Raw genomic sequence first — 8,288 nt, 5'->3', positions numbered from 1 at the left:
GCACACCCACCCACGGCAGAGGTGGGGGAGTGGTGTAGATACTGGGCTGGAGAGCATGGGAGTGGTGGTGGCGGCAATGAGGAAGGTTTAGTCCTCACGGTGACTAATCCCTATTTCAGCTCTCCCCCAGGCCATGCATGCAATTAAATCGAGAGGGGCACAACCCTTAACCCTGAACTTATGAATTGTAATGTAAATATCTTATATGCAGGATGTATTTTTATTGCTACAAATTGAACATAATTAAAGCAGAGTAATTAATCACAAAGACAAAATGTTATATATTGTCAAATATTTCTTTCTAATTACAAATAAATGAAATTTTGTATTGAAGCATGGTGTAGCATGGGTAACATACTTAATATAACAACAGTAAACAACATCGCTACATTTTGCAACAGTATGCATAAAACAGCCAACGTTAGTGCGAAGGTTGAGATTGCTTCCTTCTCACCAGATCAGAAATTCTTGGGGCAGTCTTTGCAAGAGCACACCAAAGATCATCTTCCACAACAAGTCTACTTCTGTATTTAGACTTGATAACCAACAAGTTGGAAAACCCTGTTTCACATAGATAAGTTGTTGGAAATGGAAGAAGAAGGCATTGTAGAGAAATCAGTTCTCGCTGCATCGTTGTTAATAAGTTCAATGAACTCCTCTTGTGCTGTCTCAGGAACATCTTCAACTTTGACTGTGAATGGGCTTCTGGCCAGAGCAAATGGGGTGTCCGGTAGATTTGGAAAGTACAATGAAATTTCATCTTCAAGCATATGCAAGTGTTCTTTCACAGAAATTATCATTGTAATTCTTTTGTCTGGTTCAATGCCATGTTCCTCAAAGAAAGCAGCTAAGGTAGGCAACATGTAAATATTATTGTTATCCAATTTTTTTTGCCAAAGCTGAAGTTTCATTTGGAATGATCGAACCTTTTCAGACAAATCAAGGCACGTTGCATTTGGTCCTTGCAGTGATAAATTTAACTCATTCAAGATGACAAAGATGTCAACCAAGTAAGGGCTCTTTCACACCTGCGTTCTTGTCTTCCGGCATAGAGTTCCGTCGTCGAGGCTCTATGCCGGAAGAATCCTGATCAGGATTATCCTAATGCATTCTGAATGGAGTGAAATCCGTTCAGGATGCATCAGGATGTCTTCAGTTCCGGAACAGAACGTTTTTTGGCCGGAGAAAATACCGCAGCATGCTGCGCTTTTTGCTCCGGCCAAAAAAACTGAAGACTTGCCGCAAGGCCGGATCCGGCCTTAAACTAAACGTCGTTTCGGCGCATTGCTGGATCCGACGTTTAGCTTTTTTAGAGTGGTTACCATGGTTGCCGGGACGCTAAAGTCCTGGCAGCCATGGTAAAGTGTAGCGGGGAGCGGGGGAGCAGCATACTTACCGTCCATGCGGCTCCCGGGGTGCTCCAGAGTGACGTCAGGGCGCCCCAGGCGCATGGATGACGTGATCGCATGGCACTTCATCCATGCGCATGGGGCGATCTGACGTCATTCTGAAGCGCCCCGGGAGCCGCACGGACTGTAAGTATGCTGCTCCCCCGCTCCCCGCTCCTACTATGGCAACCAGGACTTTAATAGCTTCCTGGCTGCCATAGTAACACTGAAAGCATTTTGAAGACGGATCCGTCTTCAAATACTTTCAGTACACTTGCGTTTTTCCGGATCCGGCGTGTAATTCCGGCAAGTGGAGTACACGCCGGATCCGGACAACGCAAGTGTGAAAGAGGCCTAAGCTATTTTCTGCAGTTCACTTTTATCGCTGAAAAGTGCCTCAAACTGTGGTTTTGCCTTCTGATTAAAAAACATTCTGAGTTCATCACGAAGATCAAAAACACGTTTTAAAACTTTTCCTCTTGATAACCATCTCACTTCAGTATGAAATAACAAAGCATTGTGTGTCGCATCCAACTCGTTGCACAGTTGCGAAAACAGTCGACTGTTTAAACTGCTCGCCTTTACAAAATTGACACAACTTATGACGCTTTTTATAACTTCCTGTACATTTTGTGGCAGCGTCTTCGTTGCTAATATTTGCCTATGAATCATACAGTGAGTTCCAATGACTTTTGGTGACTCATTCAGTACCAAACGTTGAAATCCAGATCGACATCCTAGCATAGCTGGAGCACCATCAGTACAAACACCACAAACCTTTTCCCAAGAGATCTGATGCTCTTTCAGAAATGATCCAACTTTGTCAAATACATCATGTGCAGTAGTTGTCATTTCAAGAGGTTTGCAAAAAAGAAACTCATCTTTAAAGTCGCCTTCATTAATATACCTCACAAAATAACTGTGAACAGTTTGCCACGTCTGTAGATTCATCAAGCTGGATACTAAATATTGGAAGTGGAGCAGATTTAATTTCCTGTACTACCTGACTAAGAATATCAGCCGACATGTCATCTAATCGTCTGCGAACAGTATCGTTAGATAAGGAAATTGCATTCAATTTCGTAACATATTCGTCTCCGATCATAACTCAAACAATGTCTTTGGCCGCTGGCAACAGTAAATCCTCACCAATGGTGTGAGGTTTCATAGCTCTGGCAATTCTACGTGCCACCAAATATGAAGCTTCAACAGCTGCTACGTTTTGTTTGTAATACTTGCCACCAGTGTCAAGTCTGGCTTTTTTGAGTGCATCAGCTTTGCTTCTAAAATAGTTGGTATCCCTACCAGCAAAGCTCGGATGCTTGCTATCAAAATTGCATTTTAGTTTGTTTGGCTTCATAGATTCAGCTGATAGAACTTCACAACAAATAACACATTGTGGTTTCTCAATCCCTACTGTAATTATTGAGGTAAAACCATACTGTAAAAAATCCTCACTATATTTTCTTATTTTATGGTTCTTCTCTACACGATCCATTGCCATGGGGTGGTTTGTTATCTAAATGAAAATAATATATGACAATAGCTGATGAACAATAATTCAAGTGTTGCCCTGTCTTACCTCCAATGCCTTTAACACAGCAGCTGCTTTCTACAATACCTGCTCTCTGCAGATGTGTGACCAGTCTGCATAAATACAGTGGCGCCAACCCCAGTGTCGGACTGGAACTCCCGTGGCCCACCTGGAGAATTGGGTCTGATGACCCACCAAAAACACGCACAGACACCAATACACCAAAAGTTAATTCAAATACACAAGTATTCATTCATAACCACAGAACTTTAGCATAAATACAAAATATTTGTAAACCAAATAAATAACTTTAAAATAAATAATAAACAACAAATACCCCCTAAAAAATAAATCAGTGGTGCTCAGGGTACCCCTCAAATAAATAAATCAGCGGTGCTTCAGGTCCCCCCCAAATAAATAAATCAGCGGTGCTTCAGGTCCCCCCCCAAATAAATAAATCAGCGGTGCTTCAGGTCCCCCCCAAATAAATAAATCAGAAGTGCTCAGGGTCCCCCAAATAAATAAATCAGAAGTGCTCAGGGTCCCCCAAATAAATAAATCAGAAGTGCTCAGGGTCCCCCAAATAAATAAATCAGAAGTGCTCAGGGTCCCCCCAAAAAATAAATCAGAAGTGCTCAGGGTCCCCCAAATAAATAAATCAGAAGTGCTCAGGGTCCCCCCAAAAAATAAATCAGCGGTGATTCATGTCCTCCCAAATAAATTAAGCCTTGCTCAGCCAAATAATTAAAATAAAATTAGCCAGGCTCAATTAAATCATTGGTGGCAGTGGTGCCCAGCGGCGGTGTCATTAATGAAAAAAACTCGGACCTCAGGAGACAGGCGGCCCGACTTACCCGTCCAGACGTCAGGCTCCTTCAAGCACAGGCAGTGATACCTCGTGAGATTTCGCTACCTCCTGACTTCCTGTCGCACTGCTAATGACGTGAGGAGGCGGTCCTGAGTTTTGACGATCTACGCATGCCCAGACCGACGGTTTATGGAAAATCATGCGGAGTTCAGCTTTACACCGGGACACTGCGCATGCGCAGGAGAGCCTCAGTAGGGAAATATTACGGCCCAGTGCGCAAGCGCGTCTAACTCCGGCTGGCGCATGCGCAGTGTCCCAGTGTGAAGCTGAACTGCGCTGAGATTTTCCATAAACTGTCGGTCTGCGCATGCGCAGATCGTCAAAACTCAGGAACGCCTCCTCACGTCATTAGCAGTGCGACAGGAAGTCAGGAGGTAGGGAAATCTCACGAGGTAGGGTAATGTAACGCTACAATCGTGCAGCCCTAATAGGAAGCCTCAGACGACCTCCCGGAAAGGGCCGATCGACCCCCAAAGAGGTCGCGACCCCTAGGTTGAGAACCGCTGTCCTAGGCCATAAAAGCCCTTTAACGCTATTTTGAAACATAAAAATAGTAGTTTCAAGTAAAAAATACATTGTATTTTAAAGTCTTGTCCGACAGAAGATTACATCGCTCGATACATTGCTACCTTATTTGACTTGTTTGCTATTTTTAAGTTGACCGGGGCAAACCACAAAATGCCCCTTATTTCAGTGTTTGCTTTATAATTTAGGGGAACAGAGAAATATTCTGGATCATTATTCTTTTTAAACCAAAATTCCACTGGGAGGTTTCACAATAAGGAAAGTTGTTGTGAACTGAAACGAAACATTAAAAACATTGGGTACACAAGAAGAATTCAGCCAGTGTAGTCGTAAAAATGAATGCAATTAACCTAGGAGAGACATATTTTTGAGATTCCATTGTTGAATTTGGCAAACGGGAGACATCAGTGGTGAACCACTGAAAAGATCTATGTCATTCCAATGTTTGTGGGAATTTGTAGTCACCGCAGAGAGCAGGGGGTCTGTGTCACTAGTCCCCATAGACACATAGCCCCCTTCTCTTCACATTTAATCCCGGACAGCATCCACATTATTTCTGAGCAATGCTTTTTTCAGCTATACGGTAGCTATGCTTGTCCTTGTCAGCAGTAGTAAAATTAGCTTCTGACCTAGGCAAAAACAAACGTGACTTATTCTTCACACTTCGCTTGCCTTATCTATGCCTTATGTACAGATGCAGCCGAGTTAAACTTGATGGTTAATGCGTTAAGTAAAGAATGCCAAGAAAATGTTAACTGACTTTTTAATGGAGTTTAAGGGCTTTTGTCACGAGATAACCAAGATGTCGGCTGTTCCATTCATTAGAGACCGCAATTTGCAACTTAAATGGGTCCGTGAACATGTTCTATTTTTTCGCTGTGCGGAGACAAACCCCACGGATGCACTTCTTAGTGCTTCCGTGGGGTTCCGTGCCTCCGTTCCACACTGACCTTCCGGATTGCGTACCTATTCCAGTGACTGGTGGAGTGCACATGGCCGGTGCCCACATATTGTGGATCCGCTGTTTGCGGGCCACAATACGGGCACAGCCGGGAAAGGCCGTGTACATGAGCCCTAACACTGTGCCATGTGTTATCAGAGTCAATTTTAGCTCAGCTACATCTGTATGTGCAACAGCTAATTTTATAAGAAGCCATTTTATCCTATTAGGACGTTGGGAGGCAATCATTGAAAGAAAATATAGGGGGTCATTTCCTTTCCAGAAATGCCCCTATATTAGATGTATTTTTGGCAGATTGCAGCGCAAAGGTTATTCGTAACACAATCTGTGACTTTTCCCCACTCACACCAGGTCTAAAAAAAGTGTGTGTGGACGGGGAAGGGGACAGGCCGGCAGGCCCGTCTCATTCATCATTTACTACGCCTGTTTTAGGCGTAGAAAACGGAAGCTGTCTTACATTTAGACTGACGCTGGATGTGCCAAAGTTATGTAGAGGCTGGCACCTCTTTATTACTCCGCCGGATCCACCTCCAGCTATAGGGGTTATTAAGACTGGCGTCTAAAACGCCGGTCTTAATAAATGACCCCCATAGACTCAAACATGGGACCACAGCGGCAGGAGGGCTAACTATTGAGACACCATGTTGCCCTATCTCACCCTAGACCTAAGACATACCTCCCATTTATTTCATTTACCGCTGTGTTTTTAGTTTTTTGTTTAGTTTTTTAATTTTAGGAAAATGCTATTTTAAAAAGGTTGCACGTGTAAGGTGCGTGTGTGTTTCACAGGCCATAATAGATGTATTTTAACACCTACATTATGGCTGCAACAAAGTCTGTGACCCCATGACTCCTTTGGCTGTGACCCTAGAGCCAGTCACAGCCAAAGGAGCCCATCATTTGGGTGAGTGCTTCTGCCCCATTGTATTAGAGATCAGTAGGGTCTCAGCATCCAGATCCCGGCCTATCAAAACTTCTGACATATCACTAAAGAAGCAAAGAGAGACAGAGGGTCTTAGGGGCACCTAAAGAAGGATCATTGCGACGAGAGATGAGTAAATTCATTCATATGAATCAAATGCTTTCATTATTCAGTCTGCTTGAGCAGCGAGGGGCTTGTCCACGTTCAAGAGGCTCCCCCTCCTCCTTGATTGACAAGGCCAGACATCTTGTTGTTCTGAGTAGCAGCGCAAGCGCAGAGGCTTTCTGACTCTGTTAATGAAGGGGAGGGGGAATCTATAGAGCAGCGGGACCTGCCCCTCGCTGCTCAATCAGGCTGATTTATGAACTAATTTGATTGGTACGCTCGCTCATCTTTGCTTGGGAGGTACAGTATGCTGTGATCCATTCTGACTTTTGATTATTTCATGTATTGTTCATGTCACACACTTTTTGTGGTTGTGAAACATTACTACACATAATTTGATATTTTCTAATGCCGCCCTGCAGGCGCCATCAGCTCAGCTTGTTGCCCAGTATGCACTGGACTGCTGACAGCACCTGCTCATCAGAACAGCTCGACAGCTCCTTTGAGTAATTCATTGACAGCATGCAGTGCATTGACATTATAAAACCCTTATCACAAGCAAGGGAGCAATAAAAATAGGATGAGGCATAGTAGGACATGCCTGATATGTAATGGGATTTTCTTTTCATTATACTGCCTCCTTGTGGCTATTTGCATCTGCAACACAAAGAAAAGGTTGCTTTTTCGCAGCAGGCAGGCAATAGGCATCTGAGCTGTATACAACTGATAGGACGCCGGTTACCACCTAATATCGTAAGGTGCTGGGCGCAGTGATGCTGCGACTATATGGAGTGTCGTGGCACAGCCAGTCTCAGGAAAGTTGCTTGACCAAAAACGCTTTTGCGACTTGTCCACCGCTTGCTGGTGCACAACTATTATTGAGCTGCAATTTGGCTCTAAAAATCAAACCATAGAAATGTTGCAGGCAACTTGCAGTCGCGTACTACTTGCATTGCGGTCTATGATGCCCATGTGACATGTGACCTGCAGTGTTGGATTTTTTGCGACTGTAATGTTCCAGTCACTTCATGTCGTGTGTCGTGCCTCAACCCCGTTAGGTGCAATGTCACAGTGCAACATTGTGATCTTCACTGTGAAGTACATATATTTTGGAGAGTGCCCAGTATTTTATTCAAGTAAATTATAAGTAGATATTGGTCTAGTTCTACTTGATGTGTAAAGTGCAAAATGATGAATAAAGCGCTGTATGAATCGACAGGTCGTCCTTGTCCATTTTTAACTTTTAATCGAGGCTGGATAGTATTTGGTATATAACAAAGTAAATGCATAATATGTCAACAGCACTATGTTTTAATTTAAAGTAGTTGTCCAACTTTTTGGACATTTTTAGTAATGCGCTCTACTGGTTAAAAAAATCGTACTGACCTGCGGGCAGGTCCCTGGCTCCCTTCAACCGTCTTCAGGAGTAACGTGCTCTGTTGCAGCCAATGACTGGCCATAGCGGTGGAGTGTCCCCAAGTGACCCATAACTGCTGGTTCACATTTCACCTGTGGACACATCGCAACCGAGGCCAGTCTGCTGCAACAGTTCACGTGACTCCGTTCGTCCAGAATGCACACAATGTGTCCTACAGGATGGAGAGCAGAAGACCCCAGAACGTAGCTATAAGAAAGTAGCAGCGAGCAGGTCAGTATGATTTTTTTAACAGGTAGAGCACGCTGCTATTAAAAATAAAAAATTTCCAAAAAGTTAGACAACACCTTAAAAGGGTGTTTTCCAGAAACTCCTGGACCTTCCAGCTGATTAGAATGTTGCTGACAATGCTCACGTCAATGTGGCCTGGCTACAATAGGTGTAACAGGGGTTGGTGCCCTACAAGTTAAACATTGATGGCCTGTCCTAAGGATCAATTAATGGGGAGTCCCAGGCTAATTGCACCATTTGCCCTCTCTATAATCCAGCCCTGATCTGCCTAAATGACTAAATGGTCAGCCTACTATCCCACATGTTACTGTAGAAACAT

At 43.8% G+C, this 8,288-nt stretch overlaps 1 pseudogene; it reads right to left on the bottom strand.

The window, feature by feature from the left end:
- Positions 1-421: 421 nt before the first annotated feature.
- On the bottom strand, positions 422-7,763 carry LOC122944119 (annotated as a pseudogene).
- Positions 7,764-8,288: the final 525 nt, after the last annotated feature.

Source organism: Bufo gargarizans, chromosome 7 (genome assembly GCF_014858855.1).
Source record: "Bufo gargarizans isolate SCDJY-AF-19 chromosome 7, ASM1485885v1, whole genome shotgun sequence".
Classification (NCBI taxonomy): Eukaryota; Metazoa; Chordata; class Amphibia; order Anura; family Bufonidae; genus Bufo; species Bufo gargarizans.
Note: the sequence above shows the minus strand (reverse complement) of the source record. Positions and strands in the feature narration are given on the sequence as shown.